Consider the following 24,196-nt stretch of genomic DNA (forward strand, 5'->3'; position numbering starts at 1 on the left):
AAGGACACTGAGTAGCTTGCCCAGGGTTATACGGCTGGTAAGAGGCACACCTTGGATCACACCAGCTCTGTCTGACCTAAATGCCCCGATCTGCTTCATGTCATCTTGCATGCTGGTCTCAAAGAGGAAGCTTCCTGCCATGGAAACACAGCAGCGAGATACTGAAGGGAAAATGATACATGTAGAATAATTTTGGTAATTTCAGTACTTTTTTAGCTTCCTGAGGCATAACTGACAATAATTGACCAGGCATATTTAGAATGTAAATTTGATGACTTTTGACATATGTATATATCTATTAAACCATCACCATAATCAAGATAATGAGTATATTCATCACACCCAAAAGTTTCCTCATTGCCTTTATAATCTCCGCACCCTGCTCTCCCATCCCCAGGCAACAACATGATATGCTGTCATTATACATTACTTTGCACTTCCTAGAATTTTATATAAGTGGAATCATACAGTATGTACTCTTTTTTTGGTGAGGCTTTTTGCATTCAGTATAATTATTTTCAAATTTAGCCATGTTGTATATATCAATAGTTTGTTCCTTTTTATTGCTAAGTAGTACTCCATTGTGTGGATATACCACAATTTGCTTTTCCATTGCATTTTTCATCTAATGGACATACATTTTGGTTGTTTCAAGTTTAGGGCTATTACAAATAAAGCTTCTATGAGTATTTTTGTACAAATTTTTGTGTGGATGTATGCTTTAATTTCTCTTGAATAAATAATTAGGAATGGAATGGTTAGGTCATATGGTAGATGTATGTTTAACTTAAAAAAAAACCTTCCAGACTCTCTTCTAAAGTGGTTGTACTACCTTATATTCTCACCAGTAGTGAATGAGAGTTACAGTTGCTCCATACCTTTGCCAACATTTGGTATAGTCAGTCTTCTATATTTTCAACAAGGAATTATTGGGTCCCTAGAGTGTTTTCTGCACTGTGCAAGAGGGCATGGGGGGTTGAGGAATTAGAGGACTAGTGACTCTATCTCATAGAGCTCAAAGTCTATCTGGGGAGACAATGAAGTAGTTAGAGCACGATTAGTATAATTGCATATCTATCTAGCTAGCTAGCTAGCTAATAAGAAGGATTAATATGATAGGATAGGATATCTAAACATGATTAAAAGTATTCAAACGGGAATATAAAATAAGAGCATAACATTATTACGTATAGTTGGTCAGGTGTTGCTTCTGGTAAAAGATAACTTTTGTATCAACCTTGAGAGAACCACAGGACTTATACTGTTAGAAGAAAAAGATGGTGTTTCAGAATCCTCTACTGACAGGCTAACATGGGTCACTTATTTAACTTCTCTGTTCCTCATAACAGGGGGTTATCATGCAAAAGACCCAAATTAAACCACAAGACAAAGGACTATGAAATCATCTCCTTCCAAAGTTCTCATCAAAGAAGTGTGTCAACCCTGCACATTACATGGGCTCAGGCAAAGAAATGAATAATTACCTACATATTTTGAGAGATAGCACTGATTAACTTGGGCACGTCAACAGAAAAAAATGCCACCCTCCCATCACATTAAACTTGTGCTGTACTGCGTGCCAAAAACTATCCAGTCACTGCTTTGAAGGGAGTGTGGGTTTTCCATGGAAACTGAATTTGGCACTCAGTAAACTGTCTACCACAGACTGACTCAAATAATATAAAGATTTGGCAGGAGTAAATAAGATCATCATCACATCTCAAAGGAAAAATGATTTCTTCACATAGAAAAAAAAAGCATTCATTCTTTTAAGAAAACAACTTCTCAGAATTTAAACAAAAGGCTATAATGGTAGGTTGGGATGAATCATGATTCCAGTGGGGATTTTCTTCCTTGGAATTTCTTTACAACTGGATGTTTTGATGGTTGTACCATGTGAGCTGCAGACCTCTTGGTTCTTCAATAATAGAGGTCCCAGGTTTTCCTTTAATGTATCTCCAGACATAGCACCCAGGTTCTCAAAGAAACTTCCCACTATCCCAAAGTACCTATTCTTTTCTAGATTCTCTGAACTACTCTTTCTAGGAATTCTGTCAACCTTTATCTCCACCCACATCCCAGCCCAATATCCCCTACATTGCCTGATGTGATTTAATTCTTCCTCCTCTCCCTCCCTAAGTGATTCTCTTGAAATGATACTCCAACTACCTACTTGGTCTCACTCCACTTATACCCCACCCCGCCCCTCACGTGCACCAGCCATCACCAGACACGTTACATTTATGGTACCCGCATTTGCCCTTACTGGTGGGACCAGACCCAAGCTGTCTGATTTCAAAACTTGGAGGCCTCACTGTGAAGATGGTCTATTTCTTAGTGTCTCAAAAGCCTTGTGATGGACTTAAAGGTAGAGCTATTCAACATTTCTAATTTGGGGGACTTTCAGATTTATAATGTTTGGTCTTAATTTTAGAGTCTGGACCCCTAATTTAGGGATTTAGAAATATATAGATACATTGATTTGGCTTACAGGGAACCATCCACAACAAATTCTTGGAGGAACTTCAGGAACACCAGTTATTGGGCATAAGCCCAGGTGAATCTACTGTACTGAAACTAAATTCAGGTCTAAGGGAAAGAATGCTGTTATGAGGCCCTTAACCATTGCACTTAAGATAAAGCCATTTATATTCAATGTTGCTTTGCAATTGTGGAAACAGATATAGAAGAATTCTGACCTAACTTCTACGGACAGACCTGAAAGCCAGCAGTCTCTGACAGTAACCAGGTGCTGACTAGGTACTAGAAGGAATACGGTTTAGGGGTTGGCAGCGATGGAAGTAGTATACAAAAGGCAACAACTCCAATTCAGAGTTTACCCTGGGTCTGTTTTCAAAAAGGCTATTTTTTCACAGGGATACCAACTGTCTCAAATATATTTAATTAAGTAGAGCTATTGACTCTTATTAACTACAGAAATTATTAAACAGTAAAAAATATGACTCTACAAATAACTTCTAGAATACACATCTTTGAAATTGATTGTGTTTTGTTTAGTTTTAAATTGAATATCTACTTTAAAGCTAGCAGGGATTCTTATTTCAACTTTTTATTTTTTTCCTAGTCTATTAAGGAAAAAAAAAAAGCTGGATGTAGTTTCTATCTCTGTAAGATGAGAATCATCACAAAGTTGCTGTAAGATAAAAAGCTCTTAAAACAGTGCTGGGCACATAGCAAGTGCAATTAAGTGTTTGCTAGTAGTATTATGAAAACCAACAGTTGTCGACAATGGCAGTGTTTGTACAACAATGGGAAGATGAACAAGTCTTTAAATGCCTGGAAAAGGGTATATATCTTTATGATGTATGACAGTGTTCCTATAGTGAGATTAGCTTTCAGTGACAGATCAGGGAAGACTGCCAGATAAGATTCCTTGTTATGGTTCAGATGTTACCTCTGAAAAATCCTTCTCTGCACATTCAAAGAGAATTGCAAGAGCAAACCTGGAAAACAAATGAATACAAAGCAAATTCAATGTCTGTTTTTATATGAAGGAAATAAATACCAAAAGGCTGACTGTGTGGATGGCTCCAGCCTTCCAGAGCATTGGGAAATGCTCCAGCCATGTTCCTGGGGGTGACTCTGGTCTTAGTTCTGCAAACCACGAATTAATGGACTCAACCGTACTGTCATGGTCACATTTGTGATCAGCCCTCAAGCAGCTAGCTGAGTGCACGTCCTATAGCTAAAAAAGAGGAGATGGACTCAGCCGGTATAACAGCAAGGGGAAAAGCTGCTACCCTCTGGAAGAATTCACTGTTCTCACCTGCCCACACTCACAATTCTCACAGCATAACCAGTTATAAAAATCTTGCGACTCCTGTCAATCTAAGGCCTTCAATCATTTTTCACCTTCCTTGAGCGCCACATCCCCTGCACTTGCTGACATGAAATGTGAGAACAAACCGACTGTGTACATGTTGTGAGGTGAATGCAGAATGAAGCTGAGCTATGTTTACCCTGCAGTCACTTATAAAAAATTACAAACTGCTCCTTGATCATAAATTACTGTTGTAAATGTTGTTACTTGTGACTAAAATGCATGGTATACTCAGAAGGACAGAGCCTTGGCAAGCGTAGCTTTCAATTCTTTATTAAAGGTGGCCTGGTGTACTGAAAAGACAGACCTTCAGACAGACCTGGCTCCAGATTTGGGCTCTGCTATGATGTGAACTTGATCAAGTGACTTAAACCCTCTGAGTCTCAGTTTCCTTACCTGTGGAATGAAAAGAATAAAAAGAAAAGTGCTTGACACAGTATACAGTAACTCAATGAATGCAAATGTATTGTTCGTCTGCTAAAAAGAAGCTAGATACTGTTTCTAAGATGCACTGCACTGTTCCACTGGCTAAGATTCAGGCATCAATAGGAACTTGTAAGAAACCCATTCTAGAAGGCCATGATCATTATGTGTCCTGAAGGCTATAAACAATCTGAACATGAGAGAGAACCGGTGTTAGCAAGTGGCCTTCCATCCTCTGCCTAAAACGCCAGTGACTGGTGTTCATCCCCTTGTGAATCAGCTTCATTTGTGTTGGGAGATTCAACTGTTAGAAAATGCTTATTTAAGTTGAGCCCATATTTATTTATCTGCAATAATCACCCAGTGATGGGTTTTGATTCTGTCTTCTAAGCCATCAAGAATAATTCCAGTAACTCCAATGCCAGGGATGTGATTGTGGTGATGAGAGGGAAGAGCCACTAAATCCTGGAACTAAGAGAGCGGGAAAGGCCTCACAGGGTCATATTCTTTCCCAAGGTACAGAGATTCTGAAGCCAAGAGAGACTGGTGGCTGAGCTAACTGATTCTCAAACTTTTCCTTTGGTGATGACCCTACACATATCTATTTAAAGAGGGAAGAATATGACTGTAAGTAACTATTTCCTTTGTTCAGCTTAAAAAACAGAATGGTCCTAGGATAAAATAAGGGGATGGTACTTAGCATATAATAGGCACTCACCCAACCATTCATTCAGTAGCACCTATTGCTAACTGAATAGCACGTGTTAACTGACTATGTAAAGAAGAGCATGAGTAAGTCACTTAGAAAGATACCAGGCAATGAATGAAGTTCGAGCCAGTAAGGATATTTATGATGCTTCTTTGAGCAACAATAAATTTAGATGATAAAAACACAAAGACAGGGCTTCCCTGGTGGCGCAGTGGTTGAGAGTCCGCCTGCTGATGCAGGGGACACGGGTTCGTGCCCTGGTACAGGAAGATCCCACATGCCGCGGAGCGGCTGGGCCCGTGAGCCGTGGCCGCTGGGCCTGCACGTCTGGAGCCTGTGCTCCGCAACGGGAGAGGCCACAGCAGTGAGAGGCCCGCGTACCAAAAAACACAAAAACAAAAAACCCCACAAAGACATTGATAAGATACATTGGCCAATAAACTTGGAAAAAAGTAAATGGAACATTCAAACATTATCTCTTCTAAATAAGTCACAAAGCCTACAGTCAGTAATTCTAACCATCAAAACTAACAAAAGGAATTCACAATTGGTTCCATTGGCTGTTAGGTGGGTAGGGTAAAAGAAAAAAGGAAAAGAGGAATTTCGAGAGAGTGAGTACACCTCATTCCGTATCTCTTTCCTCACACTTTGTGGATGATTATTTTTATTCTTGTGTGTGTAAAGACATTTTTTCTCCTGGGAAGCCTTAGTAGGAGGAGGCTGGAACACTACGTTAGGTGTGAAAATGTGGGTAAATCAGCAACCAGAAAGAAGCCAGAGATCTTGCCTAGCCAGTAAGCAGAAGCTCAGTAAAGCACAGGCTAAAAGAAGGGAAGAACATCTCCTAAATTCTGCTAGTCATGGTAGTAAACTGAGGCAGACTGTCCCTAGTGAGGCTGTAGAGATGCCAAGGAAAACCCAGGTTTTCCCTTCAGTGTAGGACCAGCCTCCTCAGCCAGCTAAAGAAGAAACACACGAGACAGAAATGAGTGGTTTAGGTGGGAGGGATGTGGAAAAGAGTATTGGGAGGGAATTCTTCCAGAGCCACTGCATTCTCCAAGGAAGTAAAGGGCCTAGAGGTCATCTGCGGTTCTCTTTGACGTCCTCTGGAAAATGTGTCTCATCCAGCTCACCAAGGACTCTGGTGGTGTGCAGAACACAAAGGGACTGTACAGTGGTGCTAGCTGTGCCTTTCTCCACGTGCTCAGCTAAGGTTTTTAGTTTCCCATTGGTAGTCCCCAGCCTAGCTCAAGGCTTTCAAGGGGCAGCTTCTCAGTTTCCCTACAGCCCAACCTTGCTCCCAAGGTGCTATTGACTCTTCCTCTTGGTTGTTATGAGCCCTTCCCTGTCACCTGTGCACTCTCAGTGCCCCTGCCCAGAGACATCTGGTGGTTCAGTGGACTCTAGAGAGAAGTTCCCTTGAGAAGCGCCCTCCACCGGCCACACTTGACGGCCAGGGTTTGTGCCTCAGCTCCGGGCAGTACAATGTGAAGTGGTTTTACTCCAAGCATCTGCCAGGAGACCAGGAGGGCTGCCACACTGCCAAAGCAGCACACCACCAAGGATACCATAACACTGGGGAAAGCACCACTCTGAAGTCCCCATCTGTGGCTATCCTTCAAAGAAGAGGTACCAGTCTTTCACCTATTAAACACATGTTGAGGGCTGTGTGCTGAGCGTATGGTAAGACTGAGAAGACACGAAAAAGAGAAAAAAGGACTCTCAGGAAGCTTCCAGTGCTACAGGCCCAATTACAGCTTGCGCATTCCCAGGGGCCCAATTCTAGTGCAGGAGGTGGTAACTTGCTACCTGAGCCCCAAGCCCAAGGCCTTCAGGAGTTTCTGGAAACAAACTTCTCATGGGATGTCATCCAGATCTGCACTTTATCCTTGTCCCTTTTTATTTTTGAAGGGATCAAAATCTAAGACACAGGTCTTCAAGGAATTTCACAACTGGGAGGAAGACAGTCATGGAAAAAAATAACTATAACATAAATCGTGATGTGGCAAAAGCCAAGCTGCGTGGGAGTGAGGAGGAAGCAGCAATTAGGACTGTGGGTATAAGAAGACCGTGGCCTTCCTGAAACAGAAATCTCATCACTCCACTTGCTTGTTTAAAAAGCAGGAGAAAATAAGAAAGGAATTTGATGACTCTCCATTGTCCATAGGCTCAGACTGAACTCCCTGGGAATGTCTAGAGTAGGCTTCCTAATCTTCCCCCTACCTGCCCTAGAGCCTCTCTCATCACTCTCTAACACCTGCTGCTCCAGCTGAAGTCGCATCTTTACCTCAAACCGCTCGAAGCTGGAATCCAGAGAGAGTGCCAGGCGTCCCCTTGCAGTTCATGGGACAAGTCCTAGATCCTCTGTGCTTCACTCCTCCTCAACTTCACTTCGTCTCATGTTCCATTCAGCTCTCTCTTTTAGACACTGTTTCCCAGAAAGCAAATTTAGTCTCTAACATGTGAGTCCAGACACATTCACTCTTGGGCAGAAATGTTCTTTGTCTCCCTCCTATATTCCCCAGAACCCCAGCGAGCAGCACCTGTGTCCTGTCTGTGAGGTGAAATTTAAGATTCTTGACTATTACTGCCCAGGACAGGTCATGCTCGCTTCTATTGGCTTCTTGCCCATCCATGTCCTAGGATGAATCAAAACTGATACAGCTGCACTGTCTTAGGTAATTTCTCTGGACTCAGCCTCTAACTTCTCCTCTGAACACTTGATCTTATCTGTTTTTTTCCTCCATTGGCTGCCCTCTGGATTGTTCCTTTATGCTTTCCCCCTTGAAACCACTGCTGATAGAAAATTTGTCTCTGTTGATGGCATCTGACAAAGCAGCCCTTGGGTAGGAAATCCCCAATATCCTGGAGCCCTACTTATTTAAGAAGAGGGAATCAGATATAACGAAAGTAATGATGAGAATACTGGTAGGATTAGGTGATGTCTACTGAGTGCTTACCTGTGCTAGGCGCCACACGAGGTATGTCATTTCATCCTCACAACTAAATTTTGAAGATGTTCTTACTATCTCCATTTAAAGAGAAGGAAACTGAGACTTCGGAGATTAAATAACCTCCCTAAGGTTTTGACACATCTGATTTCAGAGCCTGCACTCTTAACCACATGTTTTTTTCCTGGTTCCCTGCCTTACAGATAGTAAGCACTCCATAGCTGTTTATTAGATTGTCTAGATGATATTGGCATTTGGCCACAGAGCCACAGTGAGATTTGTGGTCATTCCTAGAGAATCTTCAAAGTTTTGTGTTTCTACAGAAGCTTCCTTTTCATTTTCTGGAAAACTGGGAGGACTTGAGTAAATTCAAGAGCCACTGCTAAGTAATGAGAATGATGCGAAACTCAGCAAAAAGTGATTGTCCTTAATGAGGTGACTTACTGTTGCTATTAGTAGCTCTCCTAGCTAAACCTGAGGGAATTCTATGAGTACAAAGAAAGCAAGAAATCCCTCTCATTAAGATGGGATGCAGCTAAGTGTACATTCAAGTTGTAGATAAAAAACATAATGCACACATGCCATATGGAATATATGCATATCTTACCATCAGGTTTTATGTAATGGTTGTTTAAAAGGCTATTATGCAATATGGTTTTTTATGTCTCTCACATCTATGATTTTTTAAGCTCTATTCTTTGCCGTCTCTTATATTCCCTAAGGGAGGGAAAGACACATCCTTCAATCTCAACTGGTAATTTGTATTTTTAAAAGTGAAATTCTGAAAGTACGATGACACCGTATCTGTTTTGTTCATCATAGTAGCCCCAAGTGTTTGTCCCCTGGTAAGCACTTGATAAATAATTGCATAATTGAGATCAGTCACCGTTCATTCCCACAACTATCACAGCTGCCCTCGTAGGTTAAATTTATGCAGGTTGCTGATCCTCTATGTGAATCAGCCTTGGAGCACAGATATATGCAAATGTTTACGCTGCCTCTTTTCCCATATGTTCCTGAAGCTCCCTTTGGAAGGAAGAAAAAGACCTTCTAGGAGTGAACTGGGCACTTTTTCTCACTGGGGCTCTGTTGGGAGAATGGAATGAGGTCTCCTAAATGAATGTCCTTCCTGTTCTGCGGGGATTGGACAGAACGTGATGAGGCAGCAGAATCAAACACAGGCTGGCCCCAGAGTGTGATGCCGAAATTACCTGGAGAGTCATCTCCAGCAGCTGCAAGCCTCAGACTATTCTAAGAAACATAATTAACTACAAGAGGTAGCAAAATAAAAAGGAGACCTCTCCTCCACCTCTGAAAAGCACTAGGTTAATTAATAAATGGTCCTTAGCTCTCCCCTATAGAGAAGGATGTTCAGCAACATCTACCTACTCTGCTTTTCAATGAGTGCAGGAAAAACAGCAACCTCTCGCTGATCCTTCAGGTCTTCATTACATCAGGACCAGCCCTGATTAAGCACTATGTACCAGAGACACAAACATGTGTCATTGTTAAGAGCATCTGTTACAGAACCAGATTAAGTTCAAATCCCTGTTCCATTGCTGCTTGCCTCCACATGGACCTTTCTTATCCTGTTCTGTGTCCCTAAGGGCTGATCTATGCGGATCACATCACTGGCTCCCTTGCCTTCCTGCTTCCCAGCAGGGAGCACTATAGCAGGAGATAAGGGAGAAAGGAGAGTGTGGTATGGTTTCCTCCCCTCCTGCCTCCCTCTCTGCTACATTCCTCACCTATGTCTCAGTCTTTTACAGATGATCCCTTCCACACAGCCCTATCTATTTCCTGGATCTTTAAGTTTAAGGGCTCCTTAAATCAGGCAAATCCAAGTGTACTGTCTCTCCCTTGCTGGGATCCTGGCTGATATACCCTTTGCTAGTATGTGTTGATAGTTTGGGCAACTTACTCGACCTCTCTGGGCCTCAGGTAGCCATTTATGTTGGGGAGGATGGTAGGACCTCGGTAACACAGGTGACAGGTAGAGGGCTCCAGACATGGTGTAACTGGCAAGGGTTCTATAAATTAGAAAGTCAGGAAAGACCTCTCTGAAGGAGGTTACACTGAAGCAGAAACTTGAAGAAATAGCAGTCAGCCAAGTTGAGGACAGTGGATGGGAAGTATGGGGGCAAACAGGATTCCAGGCAGAGGAAAGAGCATGTGGAGAGGCCCTGAGTAGGGAAAAAGCTTGAAATGTTGGAAGAACCACAGGCAGGTGAATTTGCTGGAGCACAGCAAGCAACAGGGGAGTGGAGAGAAAGATGGGGCTTGAGGGGAAAGTGAGAGCCGGATTTTGTAGGACTTTTCAGGCCTGGTAAAGACGGGATTTTTTTTCCCATGGGCAATGGGAAGCCATTGCTAGACGCTCAACCCTTGCTCTTGATGCTGCTGTTTGCTTTGCTGATTTTGTCAACAGTACTGATTTCAGGCTCCTGTCCACTTTTCAGGACACGTCCACGACGCCTTACTTGATCTCCTGTGGTGCCGCCCAAACTGCCCCTATTGTCTGTCATCTTCCTCCCTCCCCTGCTGCCCAACCCCCTCAGAACCCTCAGTATTGGTTCTGATTTACTCAAATCAAAACTATGCTAAGGGCTTCCCTGGTGGCGCAGTGGTTGAGAGTCCGCCTGCCGATGCAGGGCACACGGGTTTGTGCCCCGGTCCGGTCCGGGAAGATCCCACATGCCGCAGAGCGGCTGGGCCCGTGAGCCATGGCCGCTGAGCCTGCGCATCCGGAGCCTGTGCTCCGTAACGGGAGAGGCCACAACAGTGAGAGGCCCATGTACCGCAAAATAATAATAATAACAGTAAAAAAATAAAGCACCTTATGAAGTTGGGAGAGAGGAGCTAAGGTTGAAGCAAAGCTGTATGTATTTTAAAAGATTACTTGAGAGAATAAATTCTATTCATTTCTTCTACTACAAAGACTTTCTAATATTTAGGTGCACTTTAAATGTATCTTTATCAGTGGTGGGTTGGGTTGGCAGATGCCTTAACATGATACAGTTCAGTTCAGCCAAGCAGAGAGCAGCTCATGCACTGGCAATACTCTGCGGTCAGGGAGACTCAGAAAGTCATAAGGTACAGTTTTTTAACTGTGCGATTAAGGTTTTACCACCTAGTATCTGAATTTTCACAAAGTAAATGACAGTGCTTCATAGTTTTTCTATCTAACCAAAAAAAAAATAATAAAATCTATTTATAAAATGCCAGAGTATCATCAACAGAATATTGATAAACCATATCGAATCTCATTGCTCATTTAATATAGCTTAGGTACACAAATACAGGTACAACAGGAAAATACTGTCCCTCAAATATTTCACTACACAAACTCCAACATACTTTTATGAAAGGAACTGACTGCTGAATAGACAGGTCTTATAAATGCATCAGTTATATGGGAATTCCACTGCATGTAAGCCTAGCAGTAAGTAGCATTACTAAACTAAGAAAATAGTTGGGTCATGAAAATATGGAATCACATGTTCTAACAATGCTAAGAGGAGATTAATTTACTCTTAGCAGGAATATCTAAATGTCTTAGCCTTTATTTTTATTTTCTTAAAATGACCTGGGTTGTGTTTTTTTTTAAGCACTTAGAAAATACAGATTTTTTTTAAAAAAAAGAAAATAAAAATCAATCATTATTCCACCACTAGTCATGTTTTGATACATCTCATCCCAGATATCTGAGTTATACTGCACATACTTTAAGGGGCACCATCTAACAATATGGTATAAATATTCTCTCACAATATCATTTTTAGTAACACACTATAATTCATGTAATCCATTTTCTGTGACTGGTCACATATTGCTTCGAATCCTTTACTTATTAACAATGCCAAAAGACCATCTTAGGACCTGGGCTCTGCATACATACATAATTATTTCTATAAGATTAATTCCTTAAATTTGTATTGCTGGATCAAAAAAGATAAGAATTTTAAGGCTTTTTATTAAAATGTTTTTAATTATAGGAGTAACACTTGAACATAATCTATCAAAAAGCAAAAGTCTCTTTTACCTTCTTCCCTGACCCCAACCTACAGTCCACCCTTCAGATGTAACTACTGCAAACAATTTCTTATTTATTCTCCCAGAAATTTTATATTCATACACAGAGATATATGCAATTTATACATATTACACAAATGCACCATTACACAAATGGAAGCATGCTATATCTTAGCAAGATATCTTGGAGATCAGTGCCTATATCTCTACCTCAGTCCTTTTAATGATTTCATTAGATTTGGTTGCCTGAATATATCAGAACTTACTAAAAAAATGGTCCCCATTGATGCATATTTCCATCATTTAATTTTTGCTATTACAAACAATGATATACCATCCTTGTACGTGTATTTTGCAAACTTACATAGATGTTTCGGTATAGAGGGAATTTGTTAAGTAAATGGATATATGTCTTTTAATTTTTCTAGACATCATCATATTGCCTTTTCTAAATGGTTATTTTATTTACATTTCTTAGCAACACTATTATGCAATCTTTTAATCCTTGCTACCCTGAAAGATAAGACCCTGCATTATTTATGTTGTATTTTCATTTGTATTTCTTTAATTATGAGTGAGATCAATCACTTATTCAATCTGGACCTCAAATTCTAAATTCCAAGTGAATCATCATATGGATTCTGAAGACTGGGGAAAATCTTGCCCCTGCCGTTCTTCAACTAACTAATTCACTAGCTAAAAAACTGTATTGTGATTTATATCCTTCACTTCACATTCATATTCTCCTGCTTTTATATATGATAACTTAAAACAATAACAAAAACTATTGTGTCTTGGCACTGTTAACAATGGCCAAACTGTTTACATGTTTGGGATACTTTGCTGGGAGAATCATTTAACACAAAGTCTTCCCACTTTTCCCACCCCAAAGCAGAGTCACTCAGCTCCACATAATGGCCTTTTGCGTGTGCCAAGATTTCAAAGTAACTTTGAAAGTGCTGTCACGAATAAACCACCATATATATTATATATGGCTGGTTAATTATGATTAAAACTCATTAAAATATAGGGTAGTAGTCAAATTCTCAAAACCACACCTAAAAAAATAAGAATTACTCAAAAATGTTCACAGTGATTATGCCTGGGTAGTAGGATTGCAGATTACTAACTTAATCTTTCTGTGGAAATGCTAAAACATCAACACCAAGTGCTCTGGGTAGGAACCTCCTACCTATACCCCTTGTAGAACATACTAGAAGGATTTCTAAAAGTTCATTATAACCATTGATTCAATGAGTATATCTGAATACTTTCTGTGAAGCTATAATTGTGCTCCAGACCAGAAGTACATATGGCAGTGCCACAGATACATATCTGCAAGAGAAATGATTAGCAATGTCAAAAGAGAGATGAGAAAAAATGCTGATTTAAATGCAACAACTACACCCTTGAGGAAGTCTAGGTCTCCATTTCTTTACTGCGAAATGATGGCATTAAGCTAAAGTAGATGAAAGTTTCTTTTTTTTTTGTCTCAGGATCCCATTACACTCTTAAAAATTATTAAGGACCCAAAAGAGCTTTTGTTTTGTGGGTTATTTCAATCAATTTTACTATGTTGGTAATTAAAACTGAGAAAATTTTAAACTATTTATTAATTCAAGGGTAACATTAATAAACCCAATGCAGGTTAACATAAAAACATATTATTGAAAAATAACTAGATTTTCCAAAACAGAAAACAACTAAAAGAGCAGCTCTCCTACAATGCTGCAAATCTTCTTTATGTTTAGTAAGTGGGAGACAGCTAGATTCTCTTGTCTATGTCTACATTCCATCTGTTGTGATAACACATACCACGTAGCCTCTGGGAAACTCACTTTACACTAGTGAGAGTGAAGATGCAGGTAGCATCTTGGTATTATTACGAAAATAATTTTTACCTTGTGGACCCCTTGCAAAGGTCTTGTGGATCCACGAATTATACTTTGAGGATCTCTGAATGAGAAGATTTCTAAGGTCTCATTCAGTTCTGACATGTTATGACTGTATGATTCTCCCCCTTTAAAAAATGCCAGAATGAAAAATATAGAAAAAAACTGCAGCAAACTAAGATCTAACAGGAAAAACATACCAAAAACAGGAAATTTTTCTCTAAGCTTTTGTCTTCTGGAATTTGCTCTCTCCCAAAATTCAACTGACCTTCCTGAAAAGGAAGGTTATACATATATTACAGATCTCCAATTTAATGGCCAATTAAGATTTTATTTTATTCTATATGTTTTTGTGGGTGGGGTAAGGTGTATAAAAGGTACAAAAAATGTTACTTAGCCATAATAACTTAACCAGAGGCAGGAATTCTGTGTGTGTGTGTGTGTGTGTGTGTGTGTGTGTGTGTGTGTGTGTACACACAAGTATACGAACATTCAGATTTTATTTATAGGGTACACTTTAGCCATTTCATAAACAGATGAGATCTCTCTAAATAGAAAACGATCCTAGTGATCAGGCATTTCCTCTACAGGGGGAATTTCTATAATAAAGGAATTCTGGTGTCCAGTGGGGTTTTTAGACATATGTTACATTGAATATACCAGCCTTAGGCTGAAATGAATACATTAAATACATTTTTAATCATCACCTATGTTAAAAATAATAGTAAAGCCCTATAAAGCTGACTGGATCACCCGATTGCAGGCATTAAGAAGCACATTCATTTAATGTAAATGTGATTAACAATAAATAATTTTTCTTCATTCCTTACATGAATTTACATCAGAGAATGGTCTGTTTGCACAGTTGAATGAATGCATTAACCCTTATAAAAGGAGTAGGTTCTGGCAAAACACTCCATAAAAAGCTTTTTGAGATGGCATGGCAGGAGCAGAGGTGAGCTGGAAGTGTGCTTATCATCATTTTCCCAACTGTATTTGAAATAAAATTTAAAGCTTCAAAAAGGCATTTTAAAAACTCAGCGTTTTTGTTTTTCTTTTTGGAGTATAGTTGCTTTACAATATTGTGTTAGTTTATACTGTACAGCAAAGTGAATCATCTATACGTATACATATATCCGCTCTTTTTTGGATTTCCTTCTCATTTGGGTCACCACAGAGCACTGAGTAGAGTTGCCTGCACTATACAGTAGGTCTCAATAGATAACAAATGAAAACTCAGGGTTTTAAGGATACATTCTGGTTTCTCAAACCAAAATGGTGCCTTGCAAAATAAACAAGTCTTTAATATAGGTTCATTGCTAGTCTCTACTCCTTAGCAGGAAAAGCTGATTACTTAATTTATATAATTCATGTATGATATTCAGTTTACTCATCAGTAAAATGGGGATAAAACGAATAGTGCCCACCAATTGCAACAGGATTATTTGAAGGGCAAAGAAAACAATGCATATGAACAGCTTTTAGCAGAGTTCCTAGCCCAAACTAAGCTCTCAGTAAATGAGAGCTTCAATGAGGATGATTCTGTTTCTCTTTTTAAAATGCTACTTGGAAATACAGACCCACAGATACATGGAAATCTGAGCCTGCACTGAAAATCTATGGAAAAGAATGGCCTTTCCATAAAACAGGCATTTGGACTAGTTATCCATAGGAAAAATTAAATTAAATTTGTCCCATCTCATATCATACACCATAATTAATTCCAAGTAGATTTAAGACTTAAATGCAAAAGGCAAAATTCTACAGCTTTTAGAGAACAATACAGGAGAATATTTTATGAGCCAAGGCAGTATATGTTTTCTTAAATATGACACAAATGGGTTGACAATTAAAAGAAATAGTTAACTTTGATCACACGGAGGGGAAAAAAAACTTCTTCCAACATAAAAATTTTTAAAAAATGCGCTGAAACTCAAACCACAAGTTGAGAGAAGGTATTTGCCACACATATAACTAACAATTCATTAGTGCCCCCAATATATAAAGAATACCAACAAATCAATAAGAAAAAGACAATCAAGTAGAAAAATAGGCAGAAGATGTGACTAGGTACTTCAGAGTAGGGAATCCAAATAGTGGATAAATGTATTAAATAATAATTACACTCTTTGTAATCAGGAAAATATAAATTGAAACCATAATACAGTACCATTTATAACCACCAGATTAGCAAATATTTAAAAGCTGAACAATATCAATTGTTGGCTAGGATATGTAGGAATTAGAAAATTCACATGCTCCTAGTGGTATTTCAGTTTATTTTACCCATTGAAGAAAATAATTAGACATAACCTAGTAAAACTAAAGATGTGAATTATTTATAACTCAAAATTTTCCCTTAAATTCTTGCACTTTCACACAAGGGCACAAGTAAAAGAATGTTCATAGGACTACTGTGTGTAATAACAATAACAAAAAAGAAAACAAAGCCATGAAATACTTAATAGTATGAAGATGGGTGAATTTTGGCCATACAGAGCAATATGAAATATAATTAAATTACAGGAATATTACAGTAAGAAGAAATAAAATCCAAGAATATGTACAATATAATTTCATTAACGTCAAGTTAAAAAATAGGCAAAATTAACTTATTGGACTTCACTGACATTATTAACTGTTTTCTAAAGAGAAGGACAAACAGTAGTGTAGAACCTGGCAGCATCCTAGTGTTATCACTGATGATGCCCAGAGCAGCTACAAGATGTTTATCTGTTTAGGCCTTCACAGTTTCTGTACTGTCCCTTACAGTTTATAAAGCACCTTCACATTAAGGTTCCCTTAATATTGTAACCTTCACAACATAACCTCTTTTCATAGGAGTAAAAAGGGGCTCAGAAAGGTTACATGAATTCCTCAGGTTCACACAGACATCTGAAGAGCAGAGTATGACTTTAGCCCACAGCCTTTTCTTCTAACTCTAAAGTCACTCTTCCACGCTGCCTGAAAGTTAGTTTGACCAGAGGATTCTGCAATCCACAAACAGGAGATGAAGCCCATAAATGCAATTGTAGTCCCAGTTCATTCCCAACACCACGGGCTCTAGAGACTAGCCAGTTCTAGCCTGAGCTACCTAAATGGATCTAATCTAAAGTGGATAGAAGTGAAGGCTGCACTACGATCCAGAGATGCCTTAGGAAGAAACTTCAGACCAAAGCAGGCTGGGAACATTTGCGGTAAGCAAGAGGGTTAGGAGGGCAGTATTCCCAGGGAAATGTTTATTCTCTTTCCATAGGTTAAAAAAGCAAAAATGCAAATCATTACAACAATTTACCCCTCCAGCCGGCAGGCAAATGCCCAATTGCTCTCTGGGATGTTTTGAGCCCGCCCTCCAGTTTTTAGGACCTCTTGGAGTTAGGAAGGATCTTGGGACTTCCAAAGTAAATAATATGTGTAGCTTAATTATTTAGAGTTAATTTATGGCATGGGGTGGTATTTAAAAAATGTTCAGGGGAACTGCATTGCAATGAATTGGCTTTTATTTTCCCTAAACAAAAATCTACTTTGTTCGTATCATCTTGATCCATAGGGTGACCAAATTTCCCAGTGTGTCTGGGAAGTTCTGGTCTATGCCTGATATCCTGGCATAACTACAAATGGTGCCCGCCTTCAGGAACGAAGAGTCCCAAGTTGGACAATAAATTATCGAATCACACTACTTATCCAAGACTGTCATTTATGCATGTGTTTATTTCATTCAACAAGCATCTATCGAACACTTACTCTGTGCCAGATTCTATGGTATAGGTCAGGAATACAAAATGGAATAAGCCTTTGCAAGATGTTTACAATCTAAGCAAACCCATGGTTCATGGACGGATCAACTGGTTGATTTAATCATCCATTCATTGATGCAATAAGTCTCCCTCAACAAATATTTATTATCTCCATCTAAAACCTGGAAATACAATGGTATACAGATAAAAGTGGTTCCTACCCTCATCAAGTTTATAAGCTTATAGTCTATGGAAAAGATAGAATAACTAGAAATGTGATAAGTGGGAAAGAGTGGTATTCTATAAACAGCATTAAAGAGGTGATGGCAGAATTCTCTTTGGGAGGAATAATGCTCTTGTATTTGGAAATATTCTTTTAAGGGCTTCTAGCCTGGTTTTAAAGGAAGAAGTTTAAAAAAGAGGAGCTAATCTTCTCTTTAGTGTACCAGTGTATGTGGGTTCGTGAATTTATTCTATTAATATATTTAACAAATAGTTTTTGAGCAGCAGTTTATGGGTATAAAGTGATGAAGAATGTAGAAAAAATCTTTGCCCTTAAGGACCTTACAGTCTTGTGTAAGGGTTTGTTGGAACTACCCAGTTCATTAATATCTAAAGGGTCTATAGATTTATTCTTTCATTCATCCATTTATACTGTTTACTCAACAAGATGGCCATATATCAGGTAAAGTATCCAATAAGAAATTTGAGGAAGAGTTGTGTCTGATGCCCAACTATTAGTTTTTCCTTTCTGTCCCTTCTTAAATTACCTCAAGCTATCCTCAGGTCCTTACTAAGCGTGTCAACCATTCTCCAAAGCTGGTTCTGGAGCTCCATGCAGCTGGACCCAGAGGGGACACATGACAACAAAAACTCAGAAGCATTTACAGCAAACACTCAGATGTTTTCAGAAAGGGACTAGATTTCCTTTATGACGTATTTAGTATTGAGATACTAAATAAAAGAGTGATCTCATAGGTCTGGAAAATCTAAGAACATTCAAATTATATTTTGATGGGGGAAATATATAATGTTACATGAGTAATCACTAGAGCATTAACCCAGTCTAAATGCACACACATTTTACTTGAGAGAGTTCCTAACGTTGGTAAGTCCTCAAAGGGGTTCATGACTGCCACTACCATCTCTTACCACACAAGAAAAGTCAAGAACCACCAGTAAAGAATGAAAGAAACATAAACTAATTATAATATAAAGCAATAAGTATTATAATAAAGGAATGTACAAAGTGGCTGCAGCAAGCTAAGCAAAACACAAGCAGCAATGGGTAAAAGAATGTACATTTCTTAAGGTTTAATTTACTTGCATATGCTTTTGTGTAAACACAAGTACTGTGCAGTGGCTCAAAGAGTGGGTTTGGGAATCACGCAGACCTGTGTTCAAATCCTACTCCACCGCTATCTAGCTCTGTGACTTTGGGTGAATAACTTTGCATCACTAACCTCAGTTCTCTCAACTACAGAATGGGGGAAATAATTGTCCTAATTGTGGGCTCTAACATTATCCAAGGAGTCTTAAGAATGGGGTCCTACGTAGAGAATGGACTTGAGGACATGGGGGCAGGGGAAGGGTAAGCTGGGACAAAGTGAGAGAGTGGCATGGACACATACACACTACCAAATGTAAAATAGATAACTAGTGGGAAGCAGCCGCATAGCACAGGGAGATCAGCTCGGTGCTTTGTGACCACCTCTGTGACCACCTAAGAACTAGGGTGGGATAGGAAGGGTGGGAGGGAGGTGCAAGAGGGAGGGGATATGGGGATATATGTATACATACGGCTGATTCACTTTGTTATACAGCAGAAACTAACACAACATTGTAAAGCAATTATACGCCAATAAAGATGTAAAAAAAAAAGGGGGTCCTAACTGTGAGGATTAAATGATAAAGAACTTGGAAAAGCACCGGGATTCAAAATGCTCAATAAATGTGAACTATGATCAAAACTAAACACAGACACACACACACACAGACACACACACACAGAACAAAGAGTAAATTATCTCTGACAAACTGTCTTTAAGTCTATCCCATATATTATCAGACTATAGTTCCTTAAAATTTCCTAAATGCTAGCATACAAAAATGTGTGTTCTAAAATATATTTACATAATAATTATAGTGTTTTCAGGGTTTGAGAGCAATGAGGTTGTATTTCAAGCAGGTAAGCAGGGCAAAGTGTGAGGAATTAGGGTGGAGGACGTATACAGAGGCAAGCAACTCAAATAATACCTTGAAATGAAATTCTAGGTTTTTTTACAAATAAAAATAAAATGAGCAGAAGGTAAAACCCAACTCTTACTTCTTTCCTGGGTGCAGCCTTTAATCCACTTGGTCACTTTAGCCTCCCTTTTCATGGAGGTGAGGATGGTTTTGCATTGCAAAATAGACACTGTCACCACAAAGGTGAGATCTCATCTTCTCAATTTCCCTGCGCCACAGACTTTGAGTCAGACTTCTTTATCTTTCCACCTTGCTGGGTCCTAAATTTAGTCGGGGATCCATGTTAATAACCCACTTCTTGTCCATCTCACATTTTTCTAGATAATGTACATACGAAAAAATGCCAACCATGTGACTCTCATAAAGGAAGTAATGAGACACTCTGACCAGGTGTGATAAAAGGAAGAGGAATACAACACAATACTAGCAAACAGAATCCAACAGCACATTAAAAGGATCATACATGATCAAGTGGGGCTTATCCCAGGAATGCAAGGATTCTTCAATATATGCAAATCAATCAATGTGATATACAATATTAACAAATTGAAGAATAAAAACCATATGATCATCTCAATAGATGCAGAAAAAGCTTTCAACAAAATTCAACACCGATTTATGATAAAAAACCTCCAGAAAGTAGGCATAGAGGGGACCTACCTCAACATAATAAAGACCATATATAACAAAGCCACAGCCAACATCATTCTTAATGGTGAAAAACTGAAACCATTTCCTCTAAAATCAGGAACAGGACAAGGCTGACTATTCTCACCACTATTATTCAACATAGTTTTGGAATTTTTAGCCACAGAAATCAGAGAAGAAAAAGAAATAAAAGGAATCCAAATTGGAAAAGAAGAAGTAAAGCTGTCACTGTTTGCAGATGACATGATACTATTCATAGAGAATCCTAAAGATGCTACCAGAAAACTACTAGAGTTAGTCAATGAATTTGGTAAAATAGCAGGATACAAAATTAATGCACAGACATCTCTTGCATTCCTATACACTAATGATGAAAATCCTGAAAGAGAAATTGAGGAAACACTCCCATTTACCACTGCAACAAAAAGAATAAAACACCTAGGAATAAACCTACCTAAGGAGACAAAAGACCTGTACTCAAAAAACTATAAGACACTGATGAAAGAAATTAAAGATGATACAAACAGATGGACAGATATACCATGTTCTTGGATTGGAAGAATCAATGTTGTGAAAATGACTATACTACCCAAAGCAATCTACGGATTCAATGCAATCCTTATCAAAATACCAATGGCATTTTTCACATAAGTAGAACAAAAAATTTCACAATTTGTATGGAAACACTAAAAACTCCAAATAGCCAAAGCAACCTTGAGAAAGAAAAACGGAGCTGGAGGAATAAAGCTCCTGGACTTCAGACTGTACTACAAAGCTACAGTAATCAAGACTGTATGGTACTGGCACAAAAACAGAAATATAGATCAATGGAACAGGATAGAAAGCCCAGAGATAAACCCACGCACATATGGTTACCTTATCTTTGATAAAGGAGGCAAGAATATACAATGGAGAAAAGACAGCCTGTTCAATAAATGGTGCTGGGAAAACTGGACAGCTACATGGAAAAGAATGAAATTAGAACACTTCCTAACACCATACACTAAAATAATTCAAAATGGATTAAAGACCTAAATGTAAGACCGGACACTATAAAACTCTCAGAGGAAAACATAGTCAGAACACTCTTTGACATAAATCACAGCAAGATCCTTTTTGACCCACATCCTAGAGAAATGGAAATAAAAACAAATAAATGGGACCTAATGAAACTTAGAAGCTTTTGCACAGCAAAAGAAACCATACACAAGATGAAAAGACAACCCTCAGAATGGGAGAAAACATTTGCAAATGAAGCAACTGACAGAGGATTAATCTTCAAAATTTACAAGCAGCTCGTGCAGCTTAATATCAAGAAAACAAACAACCCAATCCAAAAATGGGCAGAAGACCTAAATAGACATTTCTCCAAAGACGATATACAGATTGCCAACAAACACAGGAAAGGATGCTCAACATCACTAATTATTAGAGAAATGCAAGTCAAAACTACAATGAGGTACCACTTCACACGGGTCAGAATGGCCATCATCAAAAAATCTAGAAACAATAAATGCTGGAGAGGGTGTGGAGAAAAGGGAACCCTCTTGCACTGTTGGTGGGAATGTAAATTGATACAGCCACTATGGAGAACAGCATGGAGGTTCCTTAAAAAACTAAAAATAGAACTACCATATGACCCAGCAATCCCACTACTGGGCATACACCCTGAGAAAACCATAATTCAAAGAGTCATGTACCACAATGTTCACTGCAGCACTATTTACAATAGCCAGGACATGGAAGCAACCTAAATGTCCATCCACAGATGAATGGATAAAGAAGATGTGGCACATATACACAATGGAATATTACTCAGCCATAAGAAGAAACGAAATTGAGTTATTTGTAGTGAGGTGGATGGACCTAGAGTCTGTCATACAGAGTGAAGTAAGTCAGGAAGACAAAAATAGAAACACATATATATGGAATCTAATTTTAAAAAATGGTTCTGATGAACCTAGGGGCAGGACAGGAATAAAGACGCAGATGTAGAGAATGGACTTGAGGACACGGCGAGGGGGAAAGGTAAGCTGGGACGAAGTGAGAGAGTAGCATGGACTTATATACACTACCAAATGTAAAATAGATAGCTAGTGGGAAGCAGACGCATAGCACAGGGGGATCAGCTCGGTGCTTTGTGACCACCTAGAGGGGTGGGATAGGAAGGGTGGGAGGGAGACACAAGAGGGTGGGGATATGGGGATATATGTATACATACAGCTGATTCACTTTGTTATACAGCAGAAACTAACACAACAATGTAAAGCAATTATACTCCAATAAAGATGTTAAAAAAAAAAAAAAGGAAGAGGAATAATCAGCCACCACATTTTCCCCAAGCCCATGACTCCTTCTTATTTTACTGCTATATTTTGAGAAACAAATAATCACCCGTCCCAGTGAATGCATCAAGGAAACAATTTATTACGGGTCATTAGTGGAAGATGCTCTTTGGACTCAGTGTAGCACAGGATCCTCAGATGCCTGATGGGGAGAGGAGGAGGGGCACTGTCTGGCGAGCCATATTTTTTTTTTTTAGTGTATTTGCATTTTATGTTAGTTTTTTTCCCATCGGAATTATTTTTTCTTGACTGTGTAATATATGTCAGAAATCAGAAACCAAATCCTTCTTCCTAGTCAATATTTAGGTCATAAATGTCTACTGAGTGTCTCACCCCAGGATCACAGACAAAAAGAGAAACAAGCACAAAGAGTGTTGGGCTGGAAAAGACTTCAGGGATGATCTAATTTAATTTCCTCCATCATCATGAAGTCGTGGGTTTTGTTGCTGCTGTTGATGGGTTTGTTTGTTTGAACACTCACTCTGTACCAGGCGTTGTGCTAAGCAGTTTATGTGGCTTGTCTCTTTAAATACTCACACAAAAACAACCCACTACTGTTTGACTTATTGTAAGGAAATTGAGGCTTAGAGGGATTAAGTAACTTACCCAGGGTCAAAGAACTGGGAAATGAATGCCTTCAGGATTTTAACCCAGGACTGAGCAACTCCAGAACTTGCCCTTGTTAACAAGAGTTCCAAGGACAGTCTTTAAACTCTCGTTCACAGGCAAAACAGAAACTACCAAGCTCTTGTTCTCTCACAGTCAAGATTGCCTTATCATTTTTCATATTTTAAAACTGAGGCCCAGAGACTCAAATTAATGAACCAAGGCCACAAAAGTACCTAGTAGCACAGCCAGGATGGAACGCGGGACTCCCTCTTGAACCGCCAACTCTCAATCCAGAACCATCTGCAAATCATTTAAATGAAATGGATTTCCCCCAACTTTTAAAGGAACTCAGTGTTTCACGAGGTCACATGATTCTGCATGCCTCTACCTTTCTAACATTCCACCTAATTTCCTTTTACTTGAGTCTTCATTTGCCTACCCCTCAAATGTTGATGATCCTAGGTTTCCCCATCTTTGGCCTCTTTGCTCTTTACTCTTCTCACCAACGTCTGGCCATTCCCATGAGTGTAGTTATCACTAACTAATCATTTCCAAATTTCTGTCTTTGGCCTGGACTGTCCCCTGAGCTCCAGACCCAAGTGTACAACATCCCTTTCTGAATGTCGAAGAAGCACCTAAATTGACGGTATCTAATACTAAATATACGATTCTTTCCAATCCATTCTCCCATATTCCCTGTCTCTCCCATTCGTTCCACCTGAGACTCATGACCCACCAGGTCCACAAGTCCTGTGGACTTTT

At 39.1% G+C, this 24,196-nt stretch overlaps 1 protein-coding gene across 2 annotated transcripts in view; it reads right to left on the reverse strand.

The window, feature by feature from the left end:
- PLPPR1 (phospholipid phosphatase related 1) overlaps positions 1-24,196 on the reverse strand; it is a 457,833-nt gene that overhangs the window by 175,850 nt on the left and 257,787 nt on the right. The window lies entirely within an intron of this gene.

This window comes from Pseudorca crassidens, chromosome 7 (genome assembly GCF_039906515.1).
Source record: "Pseudorca crassidens isolate mPseCra1 chromosome 7, mPseCra1.hap1, whole genome shotgun sequence".
Lineage (NCBI taxonomy): Eukaryota > Metazoa > Chordata > Mammalia > Artiodactyla > Delphinidae > Pseudorca > Pseudorca crassidens.